This window comes from Neovison vison, chromosome 8 (assembly GCF_020171115.1).
Source record: "Neovison vison isolate M4711 chromosome 8, ASM_NN_V1, whole genome shotgun sequence".
Classification (NCBI taxonomy): domain Eukaryota; kingdom Metazoa; phylum Chordata; class Mammalia; order Carnivora; family Mustelidae; genus Neogale; species Neogale vison.
This window is the reverse complement of record NC_058098.1, coordinates 129,938,177-129,957,922: the sequence shown is the minus strand read 5'-3', so window position 1 is coordinate 129,957,922 and position 19,746 is coordinate 129,938,177. Positions and strand designations below refer to the sequence as shown.

Genomic DNA, 19,746 nt, shown 5'->3' with positions numbered 1-19,746 from the left:
CCCAACCACCAGCGATCAGTTATCCCCCAGAAACGGAACCATCCTGACTACATGTGAGTGAGCCCAGCCCAAATCACCAGCCCACAGGATCAGCAGGTGAGTAAATGCATGTTGCTTTAAGCCTCTAAGTTTTGGGCTGGTTTGTTCCATTGGAAGGTCTAACTGATACAAGCACATTTAGATAGCATTAGATAGAAATTGGAACAGATACAAGATAATCTTGTCATTCATCAGAACTCTGAAGCCAATCTTGGATTAATTCCTTAACATATACATAAAAGGTCATTTTGCAATTATCTTTTCTGATCTTATTTAAATGTTGAAGAGATTTAGATACACATTGTTTTGAGAATTATGCAAGCTCACACATCTAATTATTGGTGGAAATAAGTCTAGAAATCTCAAACAATAGAACTATTGCTCCACATGCCCTAAGTGCACTAACATTGTCTGTCTATCAGTCTTTAAGTGACATTCATCTGACACTGTGTGTGGTACCATCAATTACTTCTATAATAAATGAGGAATAAATGAGGCTCCAGGAGATGTGTTTTGATGATCTGATGAAAGGAACAGAAACTCTACTCCTCATGTGCCAACCTACCCTCCATTTTAATTTAGAAATATTTTAGATTGTCAGTCTACCAGAGTAGCTAGGAGCTGGCAGACCCCAGTCTGTTGAACATGGGTTCCTAGTCCTCTCTGTGCTTGTTATGGCCCTGGAACAAGTCCCTTTCCCACTCAGCAGTTCAGATTCCTCATCTGTGAGGTAAGGGGGCTGGACGCTGAACTTTATGGCCCTCCCCATTCCAACAGCATCTCGGGCCTTTAATCTGGTCACTCAAGGCTTGGAAATGAAGCCCAAAAGATAAATGCATTAAAACTCTCTGGAGACAGAAAACCTGGTATCAACTTTAGTAAAGTTTAGCCTGCTGCTTTTCTGAAATCCAAACAAAAGAAAATTTGGTTTACAGGTGTCATTGTTATGGGTTATTATAGGTTATTCTTCTAGAAATAAGATTTCTACATCTTTTTTCACTAAGGTTGCCTTTGTGCACACTAGGATCGTGGTTTTCCATGGTCAGTCATTAAATGGATTCTGCGACTTGAGTTAAAGAGTATTCAAGGATCCACATGGAAATAAAACCAGGCACATTGCAACTCTATTGTGATATTTATCACTGATGGCGCTCACGTGACTGCAGAGCTCCATAAAACTCTGGAGGGGTTGCCTTCGCTTAATGGCGTCCTTCCCTTTCACTCACCAGCCACTTCTTATTGCAAACAGCTGCTTGGAAACGAAAAAACATTTTCTATTTCCAAGGGACATTGTTGGCTCTCAAAGTACTTTACTCATTTTATTTAACAAATGTTTAAGTTTAATCAAATTTCTAATTCCAAAAATGAGCCGATCTTGCATTTTGAATCACTAGCTCATGAGACCTGTACATTTCAAACAGTATAAAAGGAATCAAATTCAAGAGCCAAAAAAAGAGAAGGAAAGAAAAAAAAAGTGAAGTCTGTGGCTTCTATGGCGTTAGCTCACTCCTGTGATGTTTCTGCTACCCCCTTGACCAGCTGGCTTCTGCCCAGGCACCGATTCTGAGGGGACCAAAGACCCGGCTTATAATGAAAGCTTCCCTGAGTTCTGATAGAAAGCTCATTTCAAATAACCTAGGGAAACTGCATCAGCACCAAAGTAAGGGAGGAAAACAAGCATCATATAAACTTTATTAGCACTCTTTATAATGAAATAAACTAGGCTTACACTTCTTTTGGAGGGGAAAATGATGAACCCAAAAAACGTACCGTAGTTTTACTTACTAACGTGCACTTGTAAAATGCATGGCCTGCTGCTTTACAGGCAGTAGCATATAAAATACTTTTTCCAGATGTGGATTCATAATTCTCCAAAGACTATAATAGTTATCATAAGATTTATGGAGGATAATTATTAATCACATTTTTTTCTCTTTTAGAGATCTGTTTAGTAAGATGAAAGAGAACTTTAAAACGTCATTTAAACCAAATGTAGATGGCATCATATCAAGTTACTCCTTTTGTTCAAATTATTTTTAATGACTTTATTTGTTTTACGGCCTCCGCAAGTCCGTACCAACTTGGTGGTAATGATCTATTCAGGAAATCTCTTAAGATTTCAAAAGTAGAAGAGCATGGAGCTATTTTAAAAATTAAATGAACTGAACTGTGTGAGTTGATTAGTGTTCATTTATTTGAGGGACATGGGAGCTACTAAAGCTCATTTTTTATAAGATCTGGAGGAGACAAATCTTGTGAAAACCCTAGCACACCAAACATTCGGGCAGCTTCCTCAACAGAACCTCAGAAACCCACGTGTGCCTGAAGTGCTACAAGTAACACATTGTTAAATAAAACACACATTTCAAACATGGATCCCTTTAATCTGGCTTAGATTATTAAAAACACAGCTGTGCTAAATCCATATTGACTACCTGAGTCACATGATGAGTACAAAAGTCCAAGCGACCCTCCTTTTGTCATCAGTTTATTTGAACCAGGTTCTGTCTAAAGCTTAACACTGCCAAAGGAGAGGGGGAGAAAAAGTTAGTCGTGAACTTGAAGGGAGCTCATCAGTCCTAAAATAACTCCTCTCATACACCATCCCCTGATCTCCAACCCAGTGCTCCCCTGGCAGAGGTGCTTACGCGACAACGGGTGTCGGCCACAACTGAATGAATAGTCAGCATATAGACTCGCCTCCCTTCTTCCATCCAGACACTAACAGCAGCCCCCAGACTTTCCTCACCTCTAACAGAAGTATAGTAACACTTACTTCACAAGTTATCATACGTGCTAAAATAAAAGGATGTGTGCGATGCGATTCATCTATATCCTGGCATGTAGTCAGTACTCAACAAAGAGGAGCTACTCTAATGATCACGTGTGTTAGTGTGTGAGAAGTTTGTCTTCATTTTGGAAGAGCAATACAGTCAAGTAGTATTTATGGACAGATGGGAAAATAAAAGGCAGAAAATTAACAGAAACCTTTGTCATTACCATGTATACTCCAGTATTCTAGGCTTTGTAAGGGGCAACCAAATACATGGTGGGGTGGGGGGAGTTTATGTGCCAATGTGTTGAAAATGTCAGCAGCATTTTAAAGTGCCAGCAATATGAGACCCTGAGACCAAAGGCAGACCTGGGTGTAAGTGCAATTGCCACGTGAAGGGGACTGGCAGCGTCTCTTGAAATTCATAAAAAGGGTTGAGAATGGATGGGCAGGCTATGAAGACTTCACCCAAGATGAACCTGAGCATAAGAAGGTAGGGTGTCTAGCAGAAAGGAACTCAGGAACTTCTGATATTATTATCTAAGTGAAGCAGGTGCAGCTGAGGAGCTTGAGCAGCAAGCTGGTGAGGCCGGAGAAATGGCTCTGAGAACCAGGCTCAGCTTCTGTGTGGAGACACCAGATCTCTCTGAAACTCTCTGCAAGTGTGAGGAAGGCTGTGGCTAACATCGGTATCAGTCCCCAGAGGAGGAGATGTTCTACATCTGATGAAGATCAGGGTTCCTCAGGGAACTTGCTTTTCCATGAGAAAGGAGCTCCCCTCTCCTGCCTGGAGCAGCCGGTCAAGAAAGCAGCCCACCCACCACGTCTCATGTATCCCTCAACTGCAACAGGCTCGGTGCTCTTGGCAATTCTCTCTCCATGAATCTGTCGGCCACACAGAACTGTGAGCTCCCTGAGGACAGGAGCTATTTTCTCTCTGTTTCCCCAAGATCATGGATGGAGTTGTAACCTGGGAATGTCTATTGAATGGTCTCATTCTTGGCTGGAAGTCCAGTGGTAATGGTGATTGTCCAAAGAAGGTGTTTACATACAAGGTTCTCATCCATGCAGAAAGTGGCACATGGAAAGAGGAAAAGAAGGCGGGAAGAATGGGAGTCCTGAAGTCTACTTGGGATACAGATTAAAGCGTTCTCTCATACCTCCTTAATTAGTCTAAGAGGGCAACCTGGAAGTGCTCACTCCCGGGACTCTTCTTAACCCACAGCCAACTGACCATGGTGGCCTACTCAGTATCAAACCAGACTCCATCTGGATCATTTATCCTCCAGAGGAGGGACCAGACAGAACCAGATCATGAACGAGAGGCAAGGCCCAAGAGCCCTGTGCCCTGAGAGTGCACACGGGCCTGACCTCTGCCTGAACCTTATAGTCCACAAAGAAGCATCCTTGGACCATGGGGAAATATGCTCTCCTACTGGGTCAGCTGTCACTGATCTGGAAAGCAAATGAGTGCTCTGTCCGCAGGAGACAACAGACCCTCCCTTGCTAGAGGGAGCAGGGCTGGAAGATGATCTGGGTGTCACCTGGGCAGTACACATGTAGTCACTGATCTACCAACCTGGAGGGCCCTGTCCCAAGTATGAGGGAGAAGCTTCCAAATAAACTCAACATCTCTTCCAAGCCATAGCTCCTCCTTTCTTTACAAATGCTTCTTAGCTGAGACATGAATGAAAGCCAGAGGTTGACAGATGTGTAAAACAGTGAAGCCGCCATGTGGGTAGCAGTAAAGGAAGCTTCTTGGGATAAACAAAAGAAATACACCAGCTTTATATAGGCAATGCAATATGGGGCCAGACTGCATAGCCCAGAATACATGCATTGTAGACTTTCGGAGATGACAGATAGAGCAAGGATTGGGTGGATCCTCTCTAAGGAGGTGGCATGCCATCCTTTCCAGAGCAAAATAGCCAAGGAAGAAAACCACTGTACAGATCACTATCTCCCTTTTCTAAGCTGGGGCCAGATCATGGCTCTCAGAGGAGTTTATTCTAGTTAATGGGTAAAGAGTTTTGAATGAATGGTCAGCATATGGACTCACCTTCCTTTTACCAGCCTCCTCCATGTCTGGCTCCTCAGGGAAACAATAGTTCACACAAATATGTGACATTTTGTCTCAGGCAGTATTCTTACCCCTTTGCATGAAATAATTCAATTGGGGGTGCCTGGGTGGCTCAGTCGGTTGACTGTCTGCCTTCAGCTCAGGTCATGATCCCAGGGTCCTGGGATCAAGCCCCACATTAGGCTCCTTACTCAGCAGGGAGCCTGCTTCTTCCTCTGCCACTCCCCCAGTCTATGCTCATGCTCTCTTCCTCTCTCAAATAAATCAATAACATCTTAAAAAAAAAACAAACTAAATTAGCTCACAGTACCCTGTGAGTTTACACTATTTTTATCCCCACCCCAGAGTCCAAGTACTATGAAGGTTGACAGACACCCTAGTAGAGAAGATGGAGTATCAGAGTGTGTTTATCTTCTATTGGCAAAGAACCCCCTTCTATCTTCCAGGACCCCCAGAGTCTATTTAACATTTTTTTAAAAGCTAAGTCTTAGCTCATCTCTGTTGAAATCCAGATAGTCTGTAAAGTTTGAGAGAATAAGTGGCATTTAACTCATTAGTCTGCACCTAAGACCACTGTATACTCTCTTCAGAGGCTTAAAGAACAGAAGTGAGACCAAAGGTGGGAGCTCAGGGCATAAATTTACCATCTGCAGTGAAATGAAATCCGATCCAAGGAGTTTCTACTTTGAAGTCTTCCTGAATCTGTGTGGGTTACAGGTCTGAACATATCACCAGCTTTGACAGGTGGCTTTATTTTTCATTTCAAAGAGGGGAAAAGAAAGGCAAGGAGACCAAGGGAACACATGCACAGTGGAGCTTTGAACGTTGCCCTCTGAGCGCTCACAGACGCACTCGACTATGTTCGGGTCATACGTTCAGAAGAGAAGCAGTTGGGCTTTGGTCCATACCAGACTTTTCCTTCCCCCGTCACAGCACTGTGAAAGCAGCTGCTTCCCAGGTTCTTCCTGCTCTGAGTGCCCACCCTTCTCCTCGGCTCCTACTTGGGCTGCAAACCCGGCCCCCACTTGAGCCTGTGCTCCTGGGGCTGGGCATCTTCTCTGTGACAACAGCAGGCAAGAGAGAGCCCAACCGGAGGCGAGCACTCGTTTCATAGCAAATGACAGCATTTCTAAAGATGAAAACTCAGCTGCCCTTCAAAAGCATCCATTCAGCCTATAGCCGGCTGGTTACAACCCTGAGCCTGTCCAACCGATTACCTTCAATATCCTGAGCCAGGCAGGACCTAGAGGCGTGCAGATGGCCAATAGCTCACTCTGGGTCTATGGCCGTTAACATGGGATTTAAATCCTACCTCCTTCACAAAGGATTACCTGTTCTTTACTCATGAAAATGCAGCAAAGCAGAGCCTGGGTGTTACCCAGTGCAAATTCAGGCAAACCCAAGCATGCCCTGGCCTCCACGAGCCCCCCCAGCAGGAGGTCCTCAGGAACCCCCTGGAAAAGCTGGTGCTGACCATCACCACATCCTGCATCGTGAGAACCCCTCAGGCAGGGGGGAACAAGAGAGCCTACTCCATGAGGCAGCACACTGGGTGGGAGAAGGAATTTCTTTGGGAAGACTGGATCTGGGGCATGAAATCAGACCAGGTGCATGGACCTATAGGGAAGGTGACACTCATATTGTCTTCTAGCCCAGCTCCCTCTGGGCCAGTCCTGAGTCCTCAAGAGGACAGAGAGGGTGGGTCTCTTCAACAATTGTGTGGCCAGAGCTCCTGTATGAGACAGAGGGCATCAAGGAACATAATTCATGGGTGTCCTCAGCTGAGTGCTGGAGGCAGGATTTGGCTTTGTATCTTTAATAAATGGCATTTATTTGACATTTCTTTCTGATTACAAAATAATTCATGCTCATTACAGAAAAATTGGAGAACATGGAGAAGCATGAAGGAAAATAAAAATCAACCAAAATCCCACCACTCTGGACATTGTGTTTTATTTACCCAAATCTTTCTTTTATACTGTTAATATACTTTTCAGAAATAAAAATACTGTTTTGTAACCTATCTTTTCCTTTAGGAACATTGCAAGAAACGTTTCCCCTGTCAGTCTATATTCTTCTACAACAGGGACTAAGACCCATTCTGTGTACCTGTCATAATTTACTCGGACTTCTTGTTGACCATCAGTTTAGTTCTACTTTTTTATATTATTAATAACACTGAAATGAACATCTTGTATGTACAACTTCGTGTATATCCCTGATTATAGCCTTAGAATAAAATTTTAAAATACAATCATGAGAAAAAAGGGTTTACATTTCTTATTTTCAAGGTTTTTGTTACTTGTTCTAATTTTAAATTGACTGGCAAATCCACTTGGGATTTCTCAGTTAATGCCCTTGGCTTCCTGGAGACTGGAGGTGATTCTGTGTCCTGGGTTCTGATGGCAGCACCTCAGGGTACTCTAGGAGTCCAGCTGCTGCCAAGAAGAAGTGGTGTTAAATTAATGTGCGATGTCATCACTCAGGGTGGCCCCTTATCTCATCACTGACCCTCTTGAATGTTCTTCTCCAGTTGGTAGTACTGCAAAGTGTTTCAGAGCATGGATTTGGGAAGACCTGGGTTTGGATCTCTGCTTCTCTTATAATTTTGTGACCTTGGGGAAATGACTGCATCTCTTTTCAGTTTCCTCTTAGATTTGTTAGCGCTGTGACTCCCTACTGAGCACCACCATCCAGACCCTGCCCGTTTGCAGTTTATGACGGATTGACTTATTTTATGATTGTGATCAAAGCTGATGACTTTGCGTTCTATGCTCTCCAGACAGGAGAAAATTTTACTGTATCAGAATTTGCTTGGTGTCGAGAAGTGAAACAGTGATGCGGAATCAGAGAAAGTTAGAGAAAGCACCTTAGGAATCCACTAGTGCGGCTAGTTGAAGTGCAGCTTTGCAACAGGAGAAGCCAAGCCAGAGAGAGGTAAGGATCAGCCCTCTTTGTAAATTTCCATCATCAGTCCTTACACTCTGGCTGTTTTCTAGTGGCCTCCTTCACCAGTATTATATAGCTCTCTAAAGCAACAGAGGGAAACGGGAAAAGTAAATGGCACTTCCCATAGAACTTGAAGCATGGAAGGATGTGATGTTTGACCTGGCAAAGGTCTTATGGGAAACAGTGGGAAGTGTGAACAATCCCCAAGGGCAAGAGGGAGGCGGTCTGTGGGCCATCATTGGCTAGACCTGGCTTTTTATGGGTCCCATCCTGGCATCATCAGGAGCTGAGGTAGTTTAGCACAATTGAGCTCTCAGTTTTAAGCACACTGATTGCTAAAAATAAAAAGGAAGCTCGTTTGTTTAACAGTAGTTTTTGGGGTTTTTTTTTGTTTTGTTTTGTTTTGTTTAAGATTTTATTTATTTATTTGACAGACAGAGATCACAAGTAGGCAGAGAGGCAGGCAGAGAGAGAGGGGGAAGCAGGCTCCCTGCCGAGCAGAGAGCCTGATGCGGGCTCTATCCCAGGACTCTGAGATCATGACCGGAGCCGAAGGCAGAGGCTTTAAGCCACTGAGCCACCGAGGCGCCCCAACAGTAGTTTTTAACTACAAATCCAAAACATTTAAATCCATCTTTAGAGACACTTTTATTTCTAAACTTAAAAATTCAAGGGAAAAATTATCACATGGATCTTGACAGCATACATCCCAGTCTTCACCTCCGATCTCTTTTGAGCACAGAAATGCATTCAGTGAAACTGAGAGAACAACCCTCCAATGATCTGATTTACTACTTTTCAAGAATAACCTGAGATTCACAGTGCCCACAATCCTTTCTCCCTGGTAAAGAAGAATCCTGTGGCTCATCCTCATTAAAAACCCCTTTCCTGAAAATAAAATAGGATGAAATCAAAGAGGGAGACAAACCATAAGAGACTCTTAACTACAGGGAACAAACTGAGGGTTGCTGGAGGGCAAGTGGGTGGGGAGATGACTGGGTGATGGGCATTAAGGAGGACACGTAATATAATGAACACTGGGTGTTGTATATAACTGATGAATCACTAAACTCTGCCTCTGTAACTTATAATAATATACTATATGTTAATTAAATTGAATTTAAATAAACAATTTAAACAATTAAAAAATAGATTCATATAAATTAGGCCCTATTTAATATGCAAATGTGAGAAAAATCAATCATGAAATTTGAAGAGTCATTCATTGACTGAATCTGACCAGACAACTGTAAAATTAATGATATGAAAAAAAATTCCCTTTCCTAGGAAATCAGGGCTAAGACATGCCTCAAGGGCCCACATACTCATTACTCATCCATTCACAACTTTTTCCTAAGGGCTATTCTAAGCCAGAAGCTGGATTAAGGCACTGGCCAACAGAACTGATAAATGACAGATGAAAGAATAAGATAGGACGACAAGAAAAAAGCAAACTGATAAGCTGTAACCATTTTCACCTGTGAATCTCCATATGCTGGAGTTGTTGCCTTCACACCAGTGGGAAGCTACTTAGGCTAGGGGTCTAGGTTGTATAGTTTTGATGGTGCCACTGAGTATTCAGTAAGTACTTGCTGAGAAAGGGGCTCACATCCTCTCTGAGCCATTAGGTCTTTCCCTAAACCTATGGATGTATTGTCTGACCCCTTCTGGAGCCTGGATCATAGCTTTCCCTTAGTCCAAACCACCTCCTTCTGGGGCTAAGACAACATTTCTTTTCCAAGCCTGACTCCCAGAGCCCCATGTGTCTCTCTGTGTCACCAGCCCAGTTCATGCCTCCAGCTTTCAGCAAAAAGCAAGAGAAAAGCAGCAAAGTGTGTCTTTCTTTTTCACTTTCAGCTTCACAATAGAGTCTTAAAATCAATACTGAAATAGGAGCACCTCAGTGGCCCAGTTAGTTAAGTGTCAGACTCTTGATTTTAGCTCAGGTCATGATCTCAGGGTTGTGGGAACAAGTCCCTCAGTGGGCTCCACACTTGGCGTAGGCCCACTTAAGATTATCCTTCACCCTCTGCCCCACAAATCTCTAAAATAAATAAATAGATAGATAGATAGATAAGCAATAAATATTGAAATTACCAATTGAAAGTAATATTTAAGGTAAATACTGAACTCACTAAATTAATAGATTAAAAACCTGATTCTGCTAATGTAGTTCCTCATTCCTCTCTCTCTCTCTCTCTCTCTTTTTTTTTTTTTGATATTTTATTTATTTATCTGAGAGAGAAAGAGAGAGCTCACAAGCAGGGGGAACGGTAAGCAGAGGGAGAGGGAGACACAGATTCCGGCTGAGCATGGAGCCTGATGTGAGATTTGATCCCAGAACCCTGGGATCATGACCTGAGTCAAAGGCAGACATTTAACAAATTGAGCCACCCAGGCACCCCCTCATTCCTTTTTTTTTTTTTTTAATATTTTATTTATTTGACAGAGGGTTAGAGAGAGAGCACAAGTAAGCAGAGCGTCAGGGAGAGGGGGAGAGAGAGAAACAGGCTCTCCGCTGAGCAGGGAGCCCGATGTGGGGCTCGATCCCAGGACCCTGGAATCATGACCCAAGCTGAAGGCAGCTGCCTAACCAACTGAGCCACCTGGGCGCCCCCCCATTCCTATTTTTAAGGAAAAAGTTCAAGCCTTTCATTCTGGGCACTCATACCACAGCTAGAATTCTGGAAAAACTTAGGAAAGGCACAATACGTAGTATAATTATTCCTAAAACCAAGCCCATAGGAAGAATATCCTTGTGACACAGAGTAGTGTAAGATGAGCTCAGCCAAAGGAAATGGAATAAATGAGGTACATCAGGAGCCATTCTGGCCTAGCACAAACTGGCTTGGCTGCCACCAGCATGGAACAGTGGCTCCCATCTATGGGGAGCCCTCCAAGGCCCTGAAACCTGAGTGCTACACACATTGTCTCATGGAGTCCTCAGGTAGCAAACCTACATGTCATTATTATTCCCTTCCCACAAATGAGGAAACGGGAGATCTGAGAGGCTAGCTTCCATATTTGTAGGTGACAGAGCTGGTATTAAAACCCAAGTCTGGAGGCACCTGGGTGGCTCAGTCCGTTAAATGACTAACTCTTGGTTTTGGCTCATATCATGATCTCAGGGTCATGAAATCAAGTTCCACTCTCAGCAGGGAGTCTGCTTCAGATTCTGTCTCTCTGTTTCTCTGTTTCTCTCTCTCTCAAATAAATAGATAAAATCTTTTAAAAAATTCAAGTCTCCCTGAGTCCATCGCTCAAGATCTTGCTATATTTAACTACTATATTATATTTAACTATATTTAACTACTGCTTTTTTTAATGCATAGGACCAGATCCTTTTATTTCTATAGTCCATTCCCAATACAATGGGTTGCATCTACTACAAAGCATGCTTTAGTTGTAGTTATTAATGATGCCATTGCGCTTCATGAAAACAGTTAAAAACAATCATCACTTTTGATTAAAATGACGTTTATGTCATTTTGTAAATATTATATTATTAATCGCTTCAGCACCTCTATGAGGTAGGCATGTCCTTGTTTTACAGATGGGCAACTGAAGTTCAGAGAGTTTAATGAGTTGTACATCTGTCTACCCACCAGTGTTAGGAGGACCCAGCACTAGCATGACCCTGAGAATGACCCCTGCACAAATGCTATGCCCTAGGCCTCTCGCTTGCCACACCCTAGGCCCTGCCCTGAGGCCCAGCCCCTACTAAATTCAGTTCTCCTGGTTATGCAGGTTATACTGCTTTCTGTCCTCCTGTCAGATACCGGTGTTCCCCATCCACTGGGAAAGGCGGGCACAGTAAATTAACGAGAGTAAGGAACCTTGAACACAAATACAGCCATAACTCCAAGACTTGGTGAGAGGCAGCTTCTTCATGGGCTCTTAGGCTGGAAGCTTCTTGGAGACAGCAGCTGTGAATCATTTATCGCCATACCTCCAATCTTGGCCTTGGCTTGATGCACAGTAGATACATGATACTTCTTGAATGACAAATGAACAAATAATCAATAAACACTAGTGAGTCTGGAGTTCATGATCTTCATACCTAGTGCTTCCTCTTTCAACTTGTTCTTGGCATTTGGAGAAGATAGAAAGAACCCCAGGGAGCCTTGCTGAGCCTCAGATCAGGTAGAAGGTAAGAGGGGCTGTATGCTGCCAGCTCCCCTTCCCAGCCTCCCTCCCCGACTCTCTTGTCTCCCTGCTTCTTGTTGACTCAGATCCCTGACCCCAGAGGTTTCCCTCTGTCCCCTGGGAGGGGACTGGGGAGGTCTTTTACAGTTCCAGGAAACCATTCACCTCCACTTCCCAGTCCCAGATTATTCACTGGGAAAACTGGGCCCTTTTCATCTGGGATCCAGGGGTTGCCACATCCCCTGGAGAATGTTAAGACCCAATTTTATATAAATAAGGGCTTCTTGTATTTCGTCTTTCTATTTTAGAGAGAAAGAGAAGGAAGATTGATCCCAGTTTTCAACATGGATTGAAAATGGAGTTTTGCCAATTTTCTACATTTTACCCTGTAGTTCTCTGCCAGCCAAGGTAGGAGGGGAACAAGCAGCCTGTGTTCCTGGAGCATTTTTCTGAGAACAGGAAAATGTCAGTGATTTGGATAATTGAATGTCTGGATTAAAATTTACCTACACCACATCTTTGAATAAAAAGGATTTTGATTAACCAATATCAGCAAAGCAAACAGGATGATAAAGTAGAATTTCTGTCTGATTTAATGAAAAAACTATATTGATTATATACATAAGTAATGTTAATTGTGATCCAATTTAATCTCCTTATTAAAACATATCCCATAAGACCCTCTACTAATCAGGAAACATTTATTACTCTAGTTTGGGTATGTAACTGGCCTTCTTGGGTTTTGTTACTTTTGACAATTCTGAGTTCAGTTTTCCTCTTGTCAGAGATTGCTGGCATCTATGAGGTTTCACCATGGTTTTACCTGAGGAAAGTTCTCCTGGGAAGGGCCTGCCAGGGAGTTATTTGTCAGGACCAGCCTTGGCCAGAGGAACGTGATGAAGCTGCCTGGCTCCCTGGGTGTTGGGGTGGGCATGCTGTGGGCTGTGAAAGGGGTTGGAATGTAAATGGAAAGGTCTTTGGACAGAATTCCAAGAGTAGATGAATCTCCACTTTCGTTTTGCAATCTTCAGTAGCATGGAGATCTTTCAGCATGCTGCTTTACCTGATAAAATTTTTAAAAGAGGTGAAGAAATTGGCTTGTGATGCAATAATTCCATCCGTGCTCAAATATCTTGTAAACAAGGAGCGCTTTCGAGTGCAGAGTGACGTTCCTTTCACGGCCTTCCAGGGGCAAGGCGGTGCTGAAGGAAAATGGTGACAAGGAGCTGAGGGAGTCTGATGAGGGCCCTTTCCTCTCATGGACCAGGAAACCCTGCCAACCATTTGTGGGCACCTGACTCTCTTTCCCAGTCAAGTCTGGCCTCAGAGCTGGAAAGCTCTCCAGATGTTACCTGGGCAACACCATTACAATTGGCTAAAATAGAAACATCTGCCTGGTAAGACACCCCAGTTCCCTGAAGAGACCAGCAGAAAGTCAGTCACACCAGATGGTGAGAACTTAAGCCTTCTACCACCTCAGCTGAAGGGATTGTGTCACTCCACTCTGCTGCCTCCGGCCTGGCCACATATTTACAGAGAAAACATCCGAATGTAGCAGCAAGATCAATCATGCATCTTCAAGCATCACGGACAGAAGTCCCACCATGGTGTTCCAAGTCACTAGCCTCTGAGTGCCTTGTGGACTCTCTCTTCTCTGCTACTCCCATCCCCTACACACATGCACACATGCACGCACGCATAGATTTGTATCGCCCCAGCTCCTCTTCAAAACCTTCGTGGACCATGCACACCACAGTAGTCTCTCCATCAGCTGAATTCCCAGGAACTCATTATTCTCTCTGGCAGAGAGTCTTCTCAGAAGAGTGGAAAGCTCTTAAGCAAGCACTTCACCGTCTTTCACAATGCCTTCCACTGAACTGGCACTTAGTTCTGGCTTTCTGGTTGACTGAGTCATTTTGGTATAGTAAATATGCAGAGAGAAGCTCTTCCTCCTTCCCAGTTGTTTCCATATTGGTCCCCCTCCCCTAGGCCTTCTAGAGCCCAGGCATCCCTGCCCTGTTGGTCAGTTGTGTGGCTGGGCATTAAAGTCATTTCCTCTCAGTTTCCTCAGTGGAAACTAATGGGGTTGGGTGTCTAGTCCGTAAGAAACTTTTCCAGTGTTACCTGATAGGTTTATGTGATGCATGACTTTTCAAAGAGTCATTTAGTTAGTTCCTCAGGTGGTAGCTTCATAATTTCATTTTCAAACTTTGAAAGGAGAAAAGTAAGCTTTTTTGGTCTCATTAGTCTTTGTGGCTTGTCTTTATCTTGATTAGCCAAGCTCCTTTCTTCCCCAGGAAAAATGTAAAGCACTGTCTTCAGTGTTGTCCTGGGATCTACCAAGGATTGCTCACCCTTGCCCCAGCCCCTTCTGCAGGGACTCATGCAGACGCCCTTCCTACTTGGCCCAGTAGGTAGAACTGCCTCCACCCATGCTAGGCCTCTGCCCCCCATCCTCCCCTGACCTTCTCTAGCACAGCTCCCCTGCCCTGCTGGCCACACTGACGTCTGAGTGATGAAGGTTCTGAGCACTTTGCCTTCCGAACAGACCCAACTGTCTGATCCCCTCAACCCCCTCAGGACTGCTACCTTTCATTTGAAAGTTAATTGTTTTGCTATTTGTTTCTGTTCGTTTCCTATACACAGACCTCTTCTCCTTCCCTCTCCATGACCTTCATGCTGAGATGACCACAGGGGCTTTCCAGACCTTTGCTTTCTCCACACCTACAATCCAAATAACCAGATGTGACTTGTATCTACATCTTCCCTCCCCCAAAAAATCTCTTTCAAAATGAGAGCCAGAAAGTCAGCTAGACTGTCAGCTAGAACCCCATCAACCTACCCAAGAGGACTGGTAGTCTTCGGGGAGGGGAGTAGTGGGGAGGGGGAGGCACAACACCTGTCCATTCACACCTCCCTAGACAGATCTGCCCTGCTCCTACCCCAGGCCATTGAAATGCTCCCAAGAGTGCTCATAGCTCTATGTGCTGCCAAACCCAGTGGGATGAGTACATACCATGCTTCCTAGACCAGAGCTCTCAGAAAGCCGAAAATATATCGCCGACGTGTTGAAGTACCCATGCACTGGGGACCGGCACATAGCTGTGAGCAGCAAACTTCATTGAACGAATGAATGAATAGCCATTTGGGCCAGGCTCCTTCCTCCACACACAGATTTCTCATTTCCTTTACCCTTCAAACTCATGCCTGCATGTCATGACAGGCTTCTCCTCCTCCTCCTTCCCGTCCTACTCTCGCTGTCTACTGTAATAGTATTTGTGAACAGGTTACCCCTCTAGGATTTAAACTAAGCAATACCAAGTCTTTTGCCTTTCTTTACAGAACTTGCCTTTTGACCATTATCTTCCTTCTATTTGGACTCTCTCCAAATGGTCCACCTCCCTTCTGAGTTGTAAAGCTGAGAAAGAGGTTAGGTTTATGAAGCCAAACCATTAGGTTTTATCTACTCAGATGGGAGCCTCGGAGAGTTTGGTTTCTAGCTCTCAGAGGGCATAATACGTTTCAATTAGCCAGAATGACGAAATTACCCCAAAAGCAGCGACTCCTTCCACGCACCGGCCATAGCTGCAGTGAGGTGTGACCCCTGCTCATTGTGTTGTGAGCAGATCGGAGGAGGCCTGTGACACTGTGAGACTGTCTTTACGATCAAGGTGGGAATTAATCGGCGAGAGCGTGATGATCCAGGATACCACTGTGGTCTCGGCACTTCCACTGGGAGGCTTATCGTCCTCTTCTGTTTACCAAGGCCTTTTAAAAATTATTATTATTATTAAACACCTAGGATTGTGGGGTTCATGAGCTGCATGATAGGACGGCTTAAGCTCAAGTTGTCTAAGTTGCTTTTGGAAGAGGATCAAAACCCAAGCTGAAGCTCCTTCCCGCCTGACTCACAAGGCCATTGTTATTATATTTAGCTTTGGATAAACTTTCCTAGGGAAGGTGATTGCTCACAGCAGTTCATTTGAAACGTACAGGCTTAGATCTGGCTTCATGTGTGAGCGCAGGCCTGTCATCGTGCATTCCAGGTCACTCTCCGAAATGAATTTGTCTTTCCTCAACGTTTCTCGGAGCCGGGGAGCAGACATTCCTCCGGCTCTGCATTAATCCAATTACCAAACACCTGCAGACGCGCAATAACAGTGTGGGTGCCAAGAGCCTCAGCAATGGTTTTATAGCCGAATGTAATCTGCTGTCCTGCTATCAGGAGTCAGGTTACACACCTGCCAAGATCCAAGCCAAAAACATAACATTCACGGCTCTTACTCCAGGCAGGAATGTTCAGCGCACAGTAGAGAGACAGAGTGACAGGCATTTTAACTGGACTGCCACAGAGCCCATTAAACATCTTGAACTTCTTAGTAATTATATTCAAAGTCATTTTAGTACCAAAATATTTTTAAGAAATGTATGACAAAACAGGATTTTTCTTCCAGGGACAGTTACAGCAGAACCTTCCCTCGCCAAATAGAATTCAATGAGCTTGATGACTCAGGCCTACCCCTTGTGCTGCAGAGGAGGTCAGAGGCGGCTTCTTACCGATAATCTCCAGCGTGCCTGTGGCCACGAGGATGCCCGGAAATGAGAAAATAATCCCATCCCACATACACATTCTACCATATACGCTTCCAAATAATGCCGATGTTCAGAGACCAAAGAGCCCTGTGTTCCCAAAGATCCTGAGCTCAAGCCTAAAACCAGGGACTCTAGAAACACACCGATGCTTTTCTCCAAACACAGCCACCTCCGAAGGAAATGCAAGAAGACCCTGCAGAGCTCTTTTCGAGAGTCTGTCAGAAACAACTCAACACAGGCCTTGATGGAGAAGTAGCTGCTCATTTTCACTTCTGAGCCGGTTTTGAGGAAGTTCTATCCCTGCTTATGGCAAGAGTGGAATAAATCATTCACAGAAAGCCCTCAGCTCCGTGTTTCTCACCAGAAACAAATTTCTCTACAAGCCGAGGGACCATATCATCTGTCACCAACCTGAGCTCTTAAAGGAGAAGGACAGTATCACCCCGTGTCTGTGTCCTCAGGACCTCGTGGGGACTGGGTCTGAAATGCAGTGTGCCCTCGGGAGATGTCCACTGGATGAATTTCTGGGTCAAGGGGCACTTCCCATGATTCACCTTTCCTCCCAGCACCCCCCCCAAACACAAAAACACTGGAAACATGAGGGGCTAGGACATGAGAGAGTAGTAAGTTTCCTGGGGAAGGAGGCAGAAAACGAATGTATCCTTTACACATGGCCTCCCTTGAGTTACCCACCCTCGCCTTGGAGCAAACCTCCCCTTGAACCAAGGTTTCCAAAGCCCTCAGACAGCCTGCCACTGTCCACAGCAGAGCAGTCACAAGAGCCCAGACCCCTCAGCTGGCACTTCGGCAGCAATAAATCATGACACAGGACTGACCTCTGTGCATGTGTGAGTCTGTCCTTCCAACTGGACACAAGCTGCCCACCGGCAGGAAGTGGCATCACGTTTCTCACCCACGTGGCACCCCAGGTCCAGGCACTCAGCAAGTAGAGAGAGTTCCTTAGCATTTACTCTCCTTGGATTTTCTTTAAACACGCGTCACGCGCGCACACACACACACACACACACACACACAGAGCTTAGAGGCCACAGCTAACTTGGTTTCCAGCTGTATTCCAAGTCTCTGCTAGCCAAAGAGTGGCCCAAGGACCAGTAGCCTCGGCATCACCTGTGACTTTGTTAAAACTACGGAATTCAAAGCCCTGTTACTAAACCCAAGTGCTTCACGGAAGACTGGGGAGCCTAGTTAAGGTACAACCGCCTCTTCTAGGAACACACCCTGCAGAGCTTTGAGAAGTCCCTATCTCTGACAGAGTGAGTTGCACACGCTGTGCACTTCTCGGTCCAGCTCCCCATCCTGGAGAGAGACGCTGATGATCCGAGAGGTCTGAATGGAAGAGAAGAGAAGGCAAACAGCAGCAGTGCCCTGTGCCTGAGGGGATGATTCTCAGTGTCCAGAGCGAGCAAGCAAGCATGGAGCTGGAAGCCAGGCGGCCAGAAGCTGGCTCCGGAGCAGCATTCCGGGGCTGGGGCTCCATCTGCCAGCCCCTCCCGCGGAGCCCTGCGTTCCCAGCCCACATGTAACCTTCAGCCCCTGCCCAGAGCAGTCAGCGTGACAGTAATAATAGTAGTCACAAGAAAATGCAACCTCGATCATGCTAACAACTTCTGAAAAGTAAAATGCTCGGGATATGATTTCAATTAAAACTCACATTGTCTGACTTGTCTCTCTGCATAGCAGAAGTTCACCTCCTCTTGCCCTCTTCCCTCCTTGTTTCAAAACTAAGGCAGACAGGAGGGGCTGTGGCAATGCCCACTCTCACCTTGAGGTGCAGGGTTCTGTGTGCCCCGCATCACTTCCCCCCTGCCCTGGTCTGCTGGTCTGCTGATCCCCTACCAAAAAACAAAAACAAAAACAAACAAAAAAAAGCCCTTCACGCTAACCTCATCCGAAGGATTGTGAGTAGAGCCCAAGTTCCTCTTCCTCTCTTCTCCCTCGTTCCCTCTTTCCTGCCCTCTCTCTCCTTCTTTCTCTGTCTTTCTCTCTCACACTCAGTTTATTCATAAAGCATTCTGAACTTAAAAGGAAACTGCTCTCCCACCAATGGGAAGAGCCTAAATTCTTTGCCAGAGCTCTTCTCAGGCAGACAGGGCAATGACTCACCTCATTTGTGCTGAAGGTCATTCTTCGAAATCAGTTCTGATCACCTAGCAGGTGAGTGCCAGCCGGCCAGGTGGGGATGGCATAACACTGACCTCCTCAGAATCCTGGTGCATAATTTCCCCAAGGAAACAGAAGTGCTGTCATCCTCCAGATCTCGAATGCCTCCTTTCAATGAGCTGCTGGGCAGAATACAACAAATAAGGCCAGGGTCAAAGCCATTTGGGGTATGTGTGAACAACCAAACTTAATGCTTCCTAAGAAATCTCTGAACTAATGCAGGAAGTATCTGTTGAGTGACCCTCCTTCTGAATCTTCTTCCCACCTTTTCTTATTCAAGTAATGCCTGTTCACAATGCTTTACAATTAGCTCGGATGTTATCTACACCTAAACTTTTCCAAATCTCTCCACATTTCCCAAATGCTCTCTCCCATACTGCTTGGGGCAACTGTCTGCCTTTGATGGGGGTTTTCAGGAAAAACAAAATTAGCAATTATTGCTCAGATGGTATCTGTCTATTACTTCAAAGGAATTAACTGTGACTTTGAAATTCAAATAAAGTAATTTCTGTAATAATGCCACATATATTTTCCTGATAAACCTCACATTTTGTAGAACCACACATTAAAAGCACCAGGGCTTAGGGGGAAAATGGTTAAGGGGAGATCGCTCAAAACATCTGAAATTTTAACCAGAACACTAACAAAAATAGTAACAAATAGTAATCATACAAATAAGAGAATAGTGAAATCACCACTGACATTTGCTCCCAGCACCAAAGCCACTCCATTCCTTGCATCTTTAATTCCTTTAATTTAATTTTTAATTGAATTCCCTTAACTTCTGCCTTTGAGACATAGGTCCTGGAGGGTATTTATATCTATGAGAAATCATCATCAAAATGCAATATATGACCCAAGGTGTAAAACCCTCCTCATCCATTGATTTTTTTTTTTTTTAACACTAGGGGAAATGTATTTGTAACTTCTTCATATGCATAAAGATCTTCCCCCAAACAGTTTAAAACAGAAGAAAGGGTACTGG

General features: G+C 44.6%; 1 long non-coding RNA gene across 1 annotated transcript in view; it reads right to left on the bottom strand.

Moving 5' to 3' along the window:
- LOC122915811 overlaps positions 1 to 18,930 on the bottom strand; it is a 30,726-nt gene extending 11,796 nt beyond the window's left edge. Inside the window, exon 1 of the long non-coding RNA XR_006386093.1 lies at positions 18,705 to 18,930. This is a non-coding gene — a long non-coding RNA (uncharacterized LOC122915811). The remainder of the gene's footprint in view (positions 1 to 18,704) is intronic.
- Positions 18,931 to 19,746: the final 816 nt, after the last annotated feature.